General features: G+C 43.7%; 1 long non-coding RNA gene across 1 annotated transcript; it reads right to left on the bottom strand.

Annotated features, from left to right (window-relative positions):
* Nucleotides 1-2,892: 2,892 nt before the first annotated feature.
* Nucleotides 2,893-5,495, bottom strand: LOC135919715 (uncharacterized). Its single transcript, XR_010570032.2, has 3 exons — nt 5,285-5,495; nt 4,059-4,112; nt 2,893-2,997 (listed from the first exon to the last, which is right to left on the bottom strand). It is a non-coding gene; the product is annotated as an uncharacterized lncRNA (long non-coding RNA).
* Between the last annotated feature and the right edge of the window lie 12,055 nt (nt 5,496-17,550).

The raw sequence follows: 17,550 nt of genomic DNA, 5'->3' as shown, positions 1-17,550 counted from the left end.
TTTGTTGACCTGTTGTCATCCCGTAGTAAATGCCAGATAATATATTTTTTTCTTTTTGCGGGAAATTTAACCAGCGTAATGATCGCACCCCTGAATTTGAGTCAATTTTTTTTACAAAAAAGTGCGAACACACTGAATTTTTAGCCTGTAAAGGGGTTGTATACAAATGGGGGCAGCCAACTCTAGTGTGACAATAAACAAATATTTGTTTTCACAATATTGAAACCAGTCATAAAATATATCCTCACAAATTTGGAAATCAATAACCAAAGAACCTTGCTGATTGTCTTATTGGTGTCCTAAACAAGATCTTTTCATGTTTATAATTCCTAGTTTAATTCACTTTCTCTAGTAAATGGGCTCTGACCTAGACTACTCAGTGTAGGAGACTAACCCAGACCTGGAAGCCAATATTTAAATCTGAAATAAAGACATTCATCCCACGAACACGTCACTGCTATGTCATCAGAAGCGTGCATCCATGGACATATAGTCTGTAAAATAATTTTTACATGATCTGTACTGTTACTCTTGTACTAATAAATTAGGAAATGCACTTGCTATTTAAAGCACTGCTGTAAACCTTTGTGTTTGAGAAATGCAATACTCAAAAGTGTAACACAACCAATGTGTGCATGAAACCTACGATGCCTTTGACATTCGTCAGTATGGCAAATAGGCACTGAGAAATGCCAAGGGCATCATAGCTTTCTTGTTTGAAACCTTGTATGCGAGTACATTACTGGTATCTTTGCAGTGAAAGGAAGTCGCATTATTATCAGACTTATGAGGGGAACTCATGTTTCTCTAGTTTAATATTTTCTTTTTTGTGCTCCTATATTCTTGACTTTTCCATGAATAATGGGTGTTTGAAATAAGTACTCTATATTGCTCTTAAATTTTTCCTGCACAAGAGCCCACGTTAGGTTACATTTCTTGAACCCTTTGCAGTGCTGTAGATTATCAAAAGAAAGAAAAAAAATGCTGCAAGTTTGCATTTTAGCCTTCTGTATAACAAGTATGAACCTATCAATTGCATACACAAGTACGAAACAACTACGAAAAACTGGGCATAAAGACATACATTATAATACCAGGAATCGATGGCGAGAATTCTAATAGAAAGGAACCATTAAAAACTCGGCACTAAAGACACATATTAATTATAATAACACAAGTATTTGCTAAGAATTTGAAGAGACAAATAGAATGTCTCTTCAAATCACTCCACCCCAACATTCATCCATGGTTCGATGAGTGACCACAGTTGGTGATGCTGTTTGGATAAGTTGCGGCGGAGGTACAGCTGTGAAATAGGTGGAACCTGTAGAGGGGCCACCAGAGGTTGCATGCTGGTTGGACAGCAGGTTGCCTTGATCTCCAGACTCACTCGACACTCATGCGTTGAGCCTGGTTATACGCCATTTGCAAAAAGGCCTTGCCCGAGTGTGTGGTACGGCTTTGGTAAAATTTCGAGGCAACCTGAAAAACATAGACCGATATCTATAAGCACCACAATATTCTTCACCATAGGGCAAACCTGAAGTTTACCATCGGCACATAGCAGATAATGAAAACAGACACAAGCCACCAGACTTCAGGTATAAAAATGTGCAAAAGTGTAAATGAGTGTGAAGAGCTGCTTATAGGATGGAATGTTTCATTTTGTCTTTTGTAGATCAATAATAGTATCTTAACATAAAGTCAAGTTTACTTTGCCCTCCCTAAAAAAACTTAAAATTATGGGGTTTTACTTGCTAAAACCACTTTCTGATCATGAGGCACGCCGTAGTGGAGGACTCCGGAAAGTTCGACCGCCTGGGGTTCTTTAATGTGCACCTAAATCTAAGTACACGGGTGTTTTCGCATTTCAACCCTATCGAAATGCGGCCGCCGTGGCCGGGGTTCGATCACACGACCTCGTGCTCAGCAGCCCAACACAGCCACTGAGCAACCACGGAGGGCATGGCCCTCCCTATTTGTGTAAGTAGGCTATTCCATGCGAGCTGTACCAACATGGCACACGACCACTTGAAAAATTTTTTTGAAAAACTGGAGGCCCTTCAATATAGCGCAAATGTTAATTTCAAGAAATACTTAACTTAAAAAGTTTTTTTACTGGCGCAAGCACTAACTGAGATTTTGTGTAATGCACCAATCTATGCATGATAAAAGGCATAGCAGAAAAATTGGTTCCTTCATTAGGGGCCCAAATTTTTCAGGACAATAAAGAGAGGCCTTACACCAAAAATTGAACTGCTTATTAGCCACTGCTCAGTTTATTATGCGTCATTAAAAATGGACAAAATGGCCTATTAACTTTATTTTCATGAATCTGGCTTACAGCAAAAGCTGCAAATTTATGTAATCCACATATTTAGGAGTTGTGCTGCATGCAAAAACTGGTTTCAGGAACATAAATTATGCAGCAGTGCCGAGAGATGAGGATGAACTAGCAAAAAAAGTCAGTTTGGTGTGTCTATCGGCATACTTACTATTGAGGCAGTCCTAGTAAATTTATGCCCACTACCATGTATGAGTGTACACTGTATTGTTTTTAGATTGCTAAAGCTTTATCAGAGCAGTTTTTTGTTAAGCAAGAAAAAAAATTGTACAAGTGGTCTCCTACTGGTTTCAAAATTTGCAGCGCATTTCGTGTAATCCACATAGCCTTTTGGCGGCTAAGGCAAACTGCGTGGACTTGAGCATCCCTGCACAGATAGCAGGGAGTCTAAACTGCTTTGAAGTTAACTCTTTCATTGCTGAGTGGCTACAAGCCACTTCACTCAAAAAGTTGCCACTTAATCACATGTATTTACCTTAATCTTTCTGTCGGCTTCCAGCCTGCTTGGCATCATCACGAAGGCTGCCAACTCCCTAGTGGACGTAGTCAGGACACGGTGGTGGCAGGAGCCGCCAAAGGCTTCGAACTCTCTAGTGGACGTAGTCAGGACACAGTGGTGGTAGGATGCAAGGGCGGGAGCCACCAGAGTGTACCTGCAGCAAATTTGCACAAATGCTCTTAGTCCTAACATGTCACAATTTACGAGAAAAATTCAGCTGTCTGTGTAACATGGATACCAATACAAATAAATGTAAACAGTTAGGTCCTACAACACAACTAGAACATCGACAAAGAAGAAATGGTACTTATGCTTATGAAAATCCAAGCAATGAAAAAAAAGAATGTGCATCCGATTTGTGCATGGAAGCTCAGTGGAAACCCGAGCTCACACCATCAAATGATCTGCTAGTCAACTGCAAGCCTCTTAAAATGTCATTGTATATTTTTTACACGCACTATGTTAAGCTGCATTAAAACAAGTTCAGCATCTCTAAATATAAGTAATCACGAAGCAATTCAATTAATGAATTCCAGTGGTCGATAATGCAACAAAGTGCATGCTCTGATGAAGCTGGCCAAACTGGGTAGTGACAAATAACAATGTGGTTCTCTACATCTTGTTTTTCTGGCTTTCGCTGTAGCATTAAAATACACAAGAAATTTCACATTCCTGACATTTAACCCTGCTAATTTTTATTCCATAATGCATAATACTTCAGCAAGAGCAATAATGCTGTCTTTTAATCATAAATAGTGATAGAACAAGAAATTTCACTGGAGCTAATGTTTTGACAAGAAAACTTATCTCCTTCTCTTTGTCGAAACATTGGCTCCAGCGATGCTCCTTCTTCTACGCCTCTTCATCATTTCAAGTCTCTGTCTTCCTGTGCACCTCTGTACTTTCAATGTTGTATCAATGAAATTGTAATAACGGAGAATTAGTAAATGTAGCTGATGAAGAACTTGGGCTTGTTGGTAGACAATGACAGAGTAACTGCGCAACATAGAGATACGAACAAAGGAGGCTTATGTGTGCCGTCACCTCCAGCCATGTTTCTCCTTTGGACGATTACTCTATCTCGATGTAAAAGTATTACCCTTTGCACAATAATGCTGAAATGAATAAAGGCCAGGAAAGTGGACACAAAAATTACAACAAATAGCATCATATGCTAATGAGATATGCGAAAGTGCCTGCTACGATCTGTCTCACCCATAACGTGCTGGATAAGATGGCGTCTTCTGGATGTTGGCATTTCTTGAATACCTAAAATAAAGTACATTTCAAAATTACAAAAATACACAGAACAGCAGTAGCAGAGGAGATAACGCATTGTTTAGTAAAAGAAAGTAAACTAATCTCTGATGCAGTGCAGACGAAATTTCCTTTATTAAATTAGTAGAATAATACACCACACTTCATTTCATTCAATGCTGTGAGCGTTTCTTGGTACAAGAAAGAAAGGTATTTCTGCATGAAAACAGTAAAATAATCATAGCCTTCTACTTTTACAAAATACGCGACAGTGACTAAGCCAACTACAGCAGTATATACTTAAAATTGTTATATGCACATTACAATAGCCAAGACAGGATAAACTTGGGTTTATATGCAGATCACCAGGAGGTACCACTTTGCAATCAATTCATTTCTGCTTGCCAAATATCTGCACTAACATAAGACTACAAATAAAAAGACCCTCTTTTCCATAAAACACCGGACTCAAAATAAAAAATCCAGTAGGAATACCACAACTTCTTTGCATAACACAGCCAGGTTTTGTACGCCTTGTAGGATTTACTATATAAAGGTTGCAGCAAATTCATGCTTTTAAATATTTACCACCATGAAAATAAAGATTACATAAAAAATAATAACATTATACATCGGCTTAGATTGTCAGCTAACGTGTTTTGTGTTTTCTACTTATAGCCAAATGCACATAAATTTTTTTCTGTTTCAGCGCTTTTAAAGCGCTGTGTCTGTTCGCTTGTGCATGCAGCCGCTTTACCGCTCTTAAGATATCTGTGCTGCCACATCGCCTGACACTGCCATACAGCGTTGTAGCGCTTTTATTATTCGCGGTATTATACCTAAAGCGCTACCTGTCTTCGCCAGCGAAAGTCACACTGGTGCTAGTATTGTATCTACACTTCAAGTTACGCAGTACTTGATATTATACGGATTTTTCGATGCGACAGGCCACTCGTCACCGGAGTCGTTAAGAACGGTGTTTCTCCTGGCAGTACAGCTTTGCAATAATTTCAGATGCTCTCCTGAGGCTTCCGTCTGCCAGTAGTATTTTCGCATACATACGCGCACGCATGCCCAAGAAACGTCTGTGAACTGCCAAGAGAAACGTGGCGCAAAATGTAGCCATACCGGAAGGGCCGAGTCCGCGCCGTTTGTAAACTCGGAACAAAAGCTGATATGCTTACCTGAGACGTTAAGAGAAATATGGCACAGGTCACAGGTCCCCGCTGGTAGTGGTTCGTATGCATCTGGTCGTCTCTGTCCGTTGCGATCTCCCATATCACAATGAAAGATGCAGTGCAAACCGAAAGACGAAATCGGCGATACGCTGCTGCTGGCGGCGGTCCCCTCGTCGCAATCACACAGCACGGATAGAAGCTCCCACCGTAACTTGCCGCAACGCTTGGTTGCAGTAACACGGCGATTTCAGAACCACTCAACGACAACGCACTCGCGCGTGATACATCGCAACTTTAAAATGGCGTCATGCTATTGACGGCTTCGGCTTTGGATCATTTTGTATCTGCACAACTGAACAAAACAGTTGCGCTAGTTTCGGTTTTGTTTCCTCGCGTTGAAGTAAAAACTGTTTTGCTCACTGATAATTTTACGTCACTTAAGTAATGTTCACGATTGAAACAGCCATGAATTTAACACGCGTGTTGAAATGCCCGCTACGTTCACTTGGCAGAAGCAAAATTTGCCCGTCCGAGCGTGGTTACGTTTGAAATATCTATCGGGGGGCTGTCGGAGCATGCTCGAAGTGTGAAGACGCGGCGTAATTGTCCTTAATTTGCTTAGCTATAACGGTGCGGCTGCCCTTTATTTCTGTCGAGTGCAGTTTGCTCTGATGTGAGGTAGAACTACAAAGCCGCCCATGTTACTGAATGATCTAGTGCACCTGAAGCTGCCAGAACTCCGGTATTTCCTCCACAAGTTCTTGCGACTGCGTGCCGTTGTCACCAAATGCGAGCGTAGTCATTTGGCGGAGCTTTAGCAACACATTTTCTAGAACTATCGTTCACCGCTCTCTCACGGCATGGAGAAGCAGCGTGGTTGGTCCTTAGTGAAAATTTCTATTTATTGCGAATTTTGCGATAACAATTATATGGACACAACCGTCGAAATATATCTGTCGGTGTTACCGTGAGCTTTCGTATAAAGTCAAGTGCGATAAGATCCTATCCCGCGCCGTTGGCTGTGCGCGTTAAAGGAAGTTTTTGAGGCTGAGCCGGGCTCGATGGGCGCCCCAAGTATCTATAGGAGGTCACGTGATAAAACGCGCGCAAGCCGGGAGAGGGATGCGCTAGTTCAGCGCGCTTCTCCTCCTCTAGCCGTTTCTCTAGCCCGGTCTTGCGCCACCCTCGCTCTGTTTTGGTGATAATTTCCGATGGACGCAAAGCTGGGGGGAGGGGGGGGGGGCGCTCAGATAACACAATTTTGCGCAGACGCTTTGACGGAAGAGGCAGCAGAAGCGTTCGGTCCGCTCTGTTCGCGCCCTTCGTCACGCCAACGCTGTGACAGCGAGTGTTCGCCGTCATTGAGTGAGATCTGTTGTTTGCACGTACGCGCGTGAGCCAGTGCTTCCTAATTTAAGGAGTAAGCGAATGTTTACTGCAGTTTATTCAGCCGATGAAACAACGAACCTTGGTTCGAGCAATAGTTCGTGCAGTGGTTCATGCAGCATTGGGGCGAAACTGCTGTATTTTTGTTTTTATATTTCTAGGGGGTTCCAAAGCAGTGTTGCGTACGCTAATATTTGTTTCTGGCCGCGGAACGCAACGCACTGTGGTAGCCCAGTGGCTTTGGTGTTGCGCTGCTGAGCTCGACGCGACGGGTCCAACCACAACCGCGGCAGTCACATTCCAACGGGGGCAGAATGCGAATACGCGCGTAACCATGCATTCCGTACACGTTAAATAACCCGAGCTGCTAAAAATAAATCTGCAGCTTTCCATTACCGTGCGCCTCATAACAAGATATTGATTTTGGAACTTAAATCTTCAAAATTTAGTTTAAGTCGCGGAATTACATTTACAATCGACACTGTTGACTGCACCTACTGAACTTATCTCTTTGCTGTGCTCTCTTTAGTAGCCAATACTTTTTTTTAGATTTACTTATGGTCAGAATCCAGTGTGACAAATCCAAGTTTTCCTTATCATGGGAATCCAGCTATCGCTTAAGCGTGTGAGGTATTAACAAACATGGTCAAGGAAAATCAATATATAGAGTTCGAAGTAATTGCAGAACATGACAAGGATGAAAGAATGATACACGGCATTACAACCAGGACAGGAACCCGAGGGCCTGCCTAAAACAGAAGAGTTTATCTGGTATTTCTTCTCCTGCATTAAAATCTTTCTCTCGCCAGACTCATCTCGAATATCAGAGGAATGGCGATCTTCCATGACTCTTAGCGTACTATTGAGAGTCAAACGACCCATGCGGGAATGTTGACTCTTCTTTCTGACTCTACTCGCGCAAAAGTGGATCTTCGGAAGAAAAAAGAGAGTCAAGTTGCCGTGACTCACTTTTTACTCTCTTTTTTCTTAGAGTGTAGGCAATTCAGGGCTACACATGCTGGCGTCTCAACGAACGCTCGTCCCACTGGCGCGTCCGCTCATTTTCCCGGCAGCACTTGGAGCTTTTGATAGGCGAAACATCGAACGTTGGCAGTAGTCACGTGGTTTTGCGTCTGCCATTACCTTCTCCGAAACCGGGGCTCTCCGAAACGTTGGGCTTGCGCGCTTGTCCTCTACCTCTGAGCTCGGGGAACGCCAGATCTGCCCGACTCTGCTTCCGGGAATGGAGGCAACGAGTCGAAGATACAGTGGGTGAATTAACAAGTGTGGTGCCAGTTCGCACAAGCAAACGGGAACACCCCACGCTCGATGAGCACGGACACTCGTTGTCAAAACGCTGGTGTGTGCAAGCGCGGCAGCAGCAGCGAGGGAAGTGAACTTCATGCTGTCAACCGTTTCATTGCAAACAGTGGAGAGAAAACAACGCATACAAATTTTATGAGCCGTCTGCAGATCACATTCAAGATACAGCGCGTGGCCGTGCATATACGCACTTGACGGATTCGAAGCCTCGACCCCACTCCATCCCCCTTCTTTCCTGCGCTGCCTCCTCACTTGGCACGCGAGGCTAAGCCGTGATCGTCAGTTGCCCTTGGTACCGGTCTCAAATTGCACACCGGAGCACAGCGCTGCCCCTCACGCCTCCATGGCCTTCCGCGCAACGGTAAACCGCGCGTTTGCTCTCGGCTTTCTTCGTTCGCGAGCGCCTGATTGAGCCGCGATCGTCTGCTTTTATGCGAAGCATATTACGAGAGCTCAACCCAGCTCCTCAGGCGCGGCGGTGTCGCCTTGAATGACCTTTGACCCCATGCCATACCACGTGACACCGTGACGTCACGACAGAGGAGAAACGGGGCTCCAACTCGCGCCGTCGCTCGCGGCGTCGCGGTGGTGTATAAGCAGCTGCGCTTGTTTCTAGGTGGCTTCGGCTCAACTCTTGCAAGATGGGCTGGGTGGGAATCGAACCAGGGTCTCCGGAGTGTGAGACGGAGACGCTACCACTGAGCCACGAGTACGATGCTTCAAAGCGGTACAAAAGCGCCTCTAGTGAATGCGGTGTTGCCTTAGAAACGAGCTGTTTAGGCTCAGGCGTGCGTCGCTTGCTCAGGCGTCCATTTCATTGCCGCGCCGAACGCTGCGTTGCTCGACGCTCGCCGCGTCCAATGCAGGGCGCGTAGTCGCTGCGCCGTAGCCCAGTCTTACACCCCTTGGCGGGTCGACGGGAACGCTGTCGCGTTCAACTCTTGAAGGCGAATCAGAGTAACGCATGAGTTGTTTCTTCGTCTAGCCGAACCAAATATAGCCAAGCAACAGGAGTTCACCAGGCTAAACAGTGGTTCAACAACTAAAATAAAGGCTAGTATGCTTCGCATCCTGGGCTTAACCTTAGCTAAGCCACAGCCATTTTTTTAATACGCACGATGTAAGTAGGTTGCGGTCGTGGTTACCCACGAAAGATAATCCCAAGAAGCGCGAATTTCGCCCCACTGGCGTAAGATTTTTGCAACGCCTATTTTGAGGCTGAATGACGTGAGACACCGTTTGCATGTGCGATGCGTATTTAGTGTTTGCCGTGAAATATTATAGATATCGCATAACCCGTTCATACGTACAATGCTTAAAGTTATATGGAGGCTAGAAGTCATCTGGTCCTGTATTCAGCACGGTCGGCAAACAGCCTGACCACGTGCAAAGACGAAGCTCGGCCCGACCCAGGTGGCGAAGATCGGGCCGACTACTTCTTAACTGACCATGGGCGTCGGCCAGATCTTCTGCAGAGCTGATTTGTTTGCTTGGCATATACAGTGACGTGGATAAGCAAGAGGGAGGGAACGTATATTAGGAAAACGTTGTCAGAAATGTAGTGACGATGGATACTGTGAAAACCGCACAACTAAATGGTTACCATCATCTACGTGCAGGATACGCGAGTTCCTTCGTGAGGAGTGATGCCGAAGGTACACTCACGCACATATCACCTTTGACGTCCATGCAAGAAGACCTCATACATATAATGTGCTTGCGGGTCACCACACCACCTCAGTATTTTGCATTTGTCAAACAATAGACGACTACCACAACGGCAGCTATGCATGGCTAGGTGGCTGCCAACACCCTTCATTAACATTGAATGTTCTCTAAGGCGGTCAATATTATAACGGCCACTTTGGACGATGTAGCAACGACAGTGCGAGAGGGGGATCTTGCATACTAGTTTTATCCACATAATATTTGTAGTTTTTGTATAGGCAAGAGAATGAACGCATAGAAAGGTAAAGTTGTCTATAACAGACACTCTATAGACAGTCTAAGTTCAATTAATGTATGAGCATGGTTAAATGTATTATAGGCAAGACGACTACGCTAACCTCCGTCTTAAAGTGTCCTAAATGCGAATAGATATGCAGTCTATTTCGCCTAAATTTCCTTCTCACACCCATGGCAAGAGCCCAATGAGACGAAAGCAACAAAATATCCTAATGATTACGCACGTGCATATTTATATTGAGTGTTTGCGGTTATCGACATTGCCACAGCTGGAATATCACGGCATGCACGCGACGCGTTCCAATGCGGGCGCCACAAATCTGTGGCATTGTGCAGCAATGCAGAGTTGATCTTGAAATTAGACGTGCGAAGTCTAGAGAGAATCTTGATTCTATAAAATACTCGGCTCAGACTGGCAAACAGATTTCACTGAAAAATCTATATTACTATGCAATTATTTGGAAACTGTGCACGTTATGAGAAATAGAGGGACTGTTGCTTCGTTACATTTTGCAACCGCTATTACGCTTTTTGCTTTAATTTTGAGCGCATGAGGACAGCGATTGTACAAACTATGCAAATACTGCATTTCATTGACGAATTTGACGTGGCTAAAGTGGGAAAAACGCTAATGCTGAAACGGTTCCTCGTCATATTCTAAATCTTGTCATATGTGAGGAAGACGTCTTGACGTCACTATTAATCTTAAGTTAAAAAAATTGCAGTGCATTGTTTCAGCCAAACGTTTTTTTTAATATGAGGAATGGTACGCAAAACTCCTGCATTAACCGAAAGGCTAGTCATCCATTTAGCAGAACTTGGAAGTGAAAGTCAGCGCAGGAGCAGCAATAAGAAAAAGTCGTTCTTAACAACGTACCACCGTTAACGTCATGAGTGACTCGCCCTGTTGATGTATTTTGAAAAGAAACTAATGTACATAAGTCACCTTCGCACACAGCTCCGGAATATCACCTGTTCTGGTCATTAACCTTAACACTCGCGTAGCAGGCAGCTGGGGTCGTATTCTGAAACGATCCACTTCGGTGATACTATCGCCAAGGCAATGGCATCGTCGAAGTGGATCGTTTCAAAATACGGACCCAGGTCATATACACTTAATTACTCTGACTGTAAAACTTTCGACCAGCTGAGAAACGAAATACCCAATATACATTTCATCGAGTTTGGCTGAAGTTATCAGGCAGGCATCCGTGCCTAGATGGCTTCTTGCTGCTAATTTATTTAGAGCAGATCCATTTTTATTATCTCATTGGAACGTTTCGGGGCATTATTGGTTAAATCTGTATCACTGTGCTCTGCAATTATCTTCTCGCGGAGTATAGGATTATCTGTTCAGCATTAAATTTTGCATATGGCAAAATTATTTCCTCAATCGTGAAAGACAGCAATAAAAATGAGCGTCTTTCATATATCAGTACCTGCGCTACTAACTGCCACAAATACCCGCCATTCTTATGCCAGTTTTCAAGTTCTCGTTATAAAACAATCTTCATGTCTTAACGTAGATATGTTGAGAGTGCAGACATCTGTTTAGAGTTTACATGAAGGCATTGCCCTCATCAGAGCATCCGCAGGTACATTTTTATAAGTGCACACCTGTTTTCTTCGTGCACTCCGGAATGAAAAATTGCAGTTTGTTGTCGTTGTTTAGCTTCTTCTTGTGCTCCTGGGCTTCACACAAACCTTTAGAAAACCTAAACATTTACTCTCCGACTGAGGTATCTATGTTCTAAATTTAATTCTAATTAGCGCGTTTCTTTTCCACTGTGTAGAATAACGCTATCCGGGATATGTTATAGTACATGCGTCGTAAGGATTCACCCAGTGCAAGCTAAATTTTATAATCACGCAACACCGTTTCATCTTCAGCCTGAATGTTTTAAGCTTGATACATTTAGAACTACCCCTCTACTCGCAAACTTGAGTGGTCGTACGTGCCGAATTCCACATCGTCCGTCTAATATCAGTTGCAACAGCAACTTTCTACATTTGATAGATTAACCTTACTGATGCCTTTTGATTTATTCTTTTCACCCTCACCCCTTCACATATCACTTCTCCTATCAGCGTTCTCAACTACATTTTAGGCTTATTCTACATTCCGTACTCAAGATTAGCAGTAACCAAATAGGACTGCACATATTAAGTTACTGAATCACCATAAAAAGACTGAAAATTCTGCTCTAGACCACATTTACATCTCTGCTTCCTCTTTCTCAAAATTTTGATCATCTGTCCCCACATAGCAGAGAAAAAGGTGGATGGATGGATGGATGGATGGATGGATGGATGGATGGATAGATGGATGGATGGATGGATGGATGGATGGATGGATGGATGGATGGATGGATGGATGGATGGATGGATGGATGGATGAACGGATGGATGGATGGAATAACTTTAATGAAAGGTCCTGCGAACTAGGGGGCTCAAGGTCCCATAGAGCGGGCTACTCCCACGTTGGGACCGGGAGTTGTAACTCCCTGGCCGCATCGTGGGCTCGCTGGACGGCCCAGAGCTGCTCCGCCAGGTCCGTGCTGCGTAAAGCTCATGAAGCCTGGCGGAGTCTTGATCCTTGTTTGCGTGGGTGCGACCACACGGCAAGAGAAGATGATGTAAAGATGTTAATTCGACGAATCTGCAGACTGCCCCCTACTCGCGCACCATTCATTTCAAAACACTGAATTCCAACTTTTCCATATCATTTGTATTGCGCAAATGCTCGATAATTTCTTGCAAGTCAACGCCTTTCGTTGCAGAACAAGGCAATGTCCCTTTCAAACTTCAAATTGATGACATATTTCTGATTTCTCACGAAATAACATATTTTTCAATGTAGCATAATGATTGCTATTTAAAGAGCATATATTGTCATGTAGTAGTGACTGCAAAGAACACAGTAGCACTACTGTTTATGACGAAACTAACTTTTGTTGGGCGAAACTGTGCCCACGAAAGCAGGCTACGCCTAAAGCACAAGGATAGAGGCGAACACAGTCGGCGATCGTCGACATCTGGTCTGTCGGCCAAGCGCGTCGTCTTTTACCCATGAGCCATTGAAGGTCTCAGAGTAATTGACGGGGTCCGCATATCTTGCAGAAAGTTCTGCCTAATTCGCGTCGCTCATACTTGCAGTCAGATTACACAAGCTTCGTTGACAACAGACAGCGGATAGAACCATCGACAACATTCCGGAAAATTCCGGTACATGAAGGCGCGTCCTAAGCGACCTAACATTTGTTAGACGATGAAACGCGGTCGCTCGATAAACAAGCACACGTGTCAACATCAACAACAAATGAGTTGTCACACTTAAACAACACGCTTGCTAAGATTTAACTAACACCTGTTCTCATAAGCTATTATTATCGCCTGAATCTCTGCTATTCTCTTCGCATATACAGGATGTTCATTTTTAAGCTTAATCAAATTTTTCGAAATAGTCTGGTGAAAATAACATAACTCTAGTCTCTTAACTGAATTATTCAGGGTGGCGACCATTCCATGAACGATAGATATAACACATATTAAACTGACGAACAAAAATCCACTAATTTAATGTGAAATATTTATTTATGACAAATATTGCAATGCACGAATTGTAGCCAGTCAGATTTCAAGGCGAACCCACTTGGATGAATTTTCAGAATGACACTAGTTTGGAGATATGCACTATCAAACATTCCATTAAAAACTGACAGTTGTTCGACGTTTTTTAAACAAAACACTCTTTTCGTTACATATTTTTGCTGTAGCATTTTGGAATACTTCTTTTCAATATCTTTTTTTCTTTTTCATAACTTATCCACCTCCCTTGCACCGCTACCTGTGTTTGCCACAGATCTGGTTATTTTCATCTCTTCTCTGTTTATATTGTACCAATACTATAAACGTCTTTTCCTTATCTTGTGCGCTTACCCGTTCATGCTTTCTTTCCCTTTCAACCTACGCGCGAATCTCACTGGGTGAATCAGGTCTCATTCCATTTGTATGTGCTCAGTGGTCTCCGGATTTTCGCCGTGGTATACAAATACCTCCTCTTACTGCGAAGATTAGCGCCATCATGTTTTGGTCCTTAGGTAGCCCACTCGAACCCCAATTAGCAAGGCACATCCGTTCATGTTAAGGAACAGATTATCCCCTTGTAATTTCTTTCGTCTCATTGTTACAAATCTCCATGGTTTTCTTTTGTTTCCATTCTTTGCATCCAATTCACTGCACCTTTTTCTCTCGCTTTCTTTCTGATGATTCCTGGTTGTCTATTTACATTTTCTGTTACCCTGTACTTGGATGCCAACTTTCTTAACCTCTTCCTACATTCGGTGTCCTCGCTTTTAGGGCACAGATTCTTGGGCACTTTATCCACTTCTTTATTCTTATCCGTGTTCCCGACTACTTCCTCAAAAATAATTTTGCTCGGTTCTTCTCTGGCTTCAAACGATGAGGAACTCATGTCACTTTGGACTGCCTCATTTGTGGTTTTGCCGTGGATTCCGAGAGTCGACCGGCCTAGCGATGTTCGGTTACCTTCCAGCACCAACAAGATATCAGATTTTAGGCACAGAAAGGAGTTTGCGAACTTTAGCACTGGTGACATTAGTCTTGTCCATAGGCCCCGATACAGCTCATATTTATTATAACCTCAAAGTTCGATATGTTTCAATATGTTGCATTCCGCATACACATAAATTCGAGATTTTCTTGATGGGTGTTTTACTAAGTACACCTGTCGTTTATGTATACGCCGAGGTATTCACATTTCTTGACAGTGGGTATGAACCCGCCGTGGTTGCTCAGGAAACGTGGCTTCGGGAAAAAGGACTGTATGTACCCTGGAGTACAAATTGTAGGCTTTGCAATCAACCCGAGACAATAGAACATTGCTTTATACTTTGTCGTGACGCATTTCTTTTTTGGGACATTTTACAAAGAACTATCAAAAAAGACTTTCCTCTCACATGTTATGGTATCCGGTTCCTTCCTTTCAAAAATACAGCCAGTAATACACCATATGATTTGTTTATGTTATTAGGACTTTATTCATTATGGAGAACTCGAATGATCGACAGACATGCCGAGCCACCTCGCTCGACAAGGTCTATCTTCCGTGAAGAGATTGCTCAAGTCCGTAGTCTGGTGGCTACATATGATCCCGTCCCTGAATGAATTTCACACCTGGACGCTTGTGTTTGTTTGCCAGAATTTTGAACTGTCATTGGACTGTATACTATCTGTGAATTTGTTTCTCCTGTATGTTCATATGCAATGTAACTGCGTTGGTTTGACAGTACCGATAATTCCATGCAATAAAGAAAAAAAAGCCGTGGTTGTTCAGTGGCTATGATGTTAGGCTGCTGAGCACAAGGTCGCGGGATCGAATCCCAGCCACGGCGGCCGCATTTCAAAGGGGGCGAAAACATCCGTCTACTTAGATTTAGGTGCACGTTAAAGAACCCCAAGTGATCGAAATTTCCGCAGTCCTCCACTACGGCGTGCCTCATAATCAGAAAGTTGTTTTGGCACGTAAAACCCAATAATTTTTTTATGGGTATGACTTTCTCTAGAATTGACACCCCACTCGTCTTTCAACTGTCTGTTCATTAAATATCACAATTCCGGATTTCACAGTACTAAAAGTAAGGCCTGCGTTTGTCGCTGCGTTGCTACACATATCCGCAAGTGTCTGTAAAACCCTTGCTTTGTGCGCTAGTGCAACTACGTGTTCCGCATACAACGGTGCAGGGATCATATGGTGCACCATTTGTGCATTACACAAGTATGATAAATGAAACCCTAATTCACCTTTTCCAGCCATATTTATAGTACTTTGACGTAAAGCATGAACCAACAATCGAGACACAGTGGTCCTCATCCGTTCTGCGCCAAGCCACCTACGTGACGTATGAACTTGCTCTGGCGAAGCCAAAGGTGCCATCTGCACCCGCTGAACCTGATGTAGTTCACGTTGCTCGGCTTAAGCGGTATATTCCGCCCGCTTATGCTGATCTCTGAGCTGCCCAGATGGTTCGAGCTTGTTTTCCCGGTAGGGTAGCCAACCGGGCTCAGTCCTGATTAACCTCCTCGCCTTTCATTTATCATTTGCTCTATCTCTCTCTTTGCCCTGTGGTAATGTCACGGGCGAGAGGAAGACTGCAGCTTTAGGCCGGCACCGAGGAAGAACAGGTAGAGGTTGCCTCTCACCACCTTGGTTTCTGTTACACCTGTCCTAATCGTCTTATTTGTAAATATCTGTAAATATGTGTTTTTTAAAGAGTACGGTCTCTACAGTAATCCTTGCTGCGTCAGTTCTTAAGAACTTGATTTATTTTGCCTCTTGCTGGAGCTTTGCTACATTCTATGCACATTCCACCTAAAGAAACTGCTGCCTGTGGGGCCAATCGACGTCCAAACCGTGAGGCTACGTGCTTGCTAAAACGTACCTCGCCATGCGCAAGAGCACTGACGCAGTGCGGTCGGTATCCTAACCTGTTGACGTCAATGCATTTAAATTTGGTTGGTTTTTCTAGCGCCCAAATGTCTTTTTGGCGCATGCGCTGCTTTTTAAATGTAGAAGACCTGCATTTCAACTTCAGGCACCATGTGCTCACTTTGATCTGAACTTCACTGGAAGTGTTCCCTAGATCGTTAACCTCTCCTTTAATTTCCGTCGTAATTAATGCCCCAAGTCCACGGAGTGCGTCAATTACCCGCATTTCCCCCCCTACCATCCCCACCAGTATCTGCTAGTGCTCTGTGCCGAACACGTGTTCGTTGGCCTTCGCTATCACTGCCGCGGCGCGTTTCAACTCGATACCGTTAAATTGGACTGAATTGTCGCCATGTACCCTCTCTCTATCTCTCATGCTATACGTTCTTTATTTTATAGCGTTCTCGACTTGTTTTGCCAGCCTATCCTTTTCCTGTTCTGGGTGGTTTAGTGTCAGTCATAGCATGCACATTTCAAATGCAAAACGCAGCCATCTTCCTCGCGTTGACACTCAAACCGTATTTTTAATAAAGCCCTCAAACTCCATACAACGCACGCTGGGGCTCCTTTTCCCACCCGCCAACTTTTACTAAGACGTTCTTATAAAAAGAGCATTACTAGTTGCATTTGCAAATGTTTTGGAAAAAAATGATAAGCCTTCGCCTCTACACTTCCTAGAGTCAAACTTCTTGATCAATATCCGTGCGGTTTAAGAGAAGGTCGGTCTACAACCGACAATCTCGTCCGCATTGAAGCGCACATTCACGACGCCTTCCTACATAAAATATCCGTTTTATCCGTGTTTCTCGATATGGAAAAGAGGTACGATACAACTTGACGTTACGGAACTCTGCTCGACCTGTCGAGGCTGTCCATCCGCGGCTATATGTTAAAAATTATAGAAAACGACCTACACAACCTACATTCCGGGAGAAAATAGGCAATGCACTGTAGCGTTCATTTATACAGGAAATTGGTGTACCTCAGGGAGGCGGACTCAGCTGCACCGTTAAGATGATGCATCGTTAAGATGAATACACTCCATGGATCATTGCCACCGGCTATTTTTTATTCCGTCTACGTGGACGAC

This window comes from Dermacentor albipictus, unplaced genomic scaffold, assembly GCF_038994185.2.
Source record: "Dermacentor albipictus isolate Rhodes 1998 colony unplaced genomic scaffold, USDA_Dalb.pri_finalv2 scaffold_35, whole genome shotgun sequence".
NCBI lineage: Eukaryota > Metazoa > Arthropoda > Arachnida > Ixodida > Ixodidae > Dermacentor > Dermacentor albipictus.
This window is presented reverse-complemented; position numbering and strand designations above follow the sequence as displayed.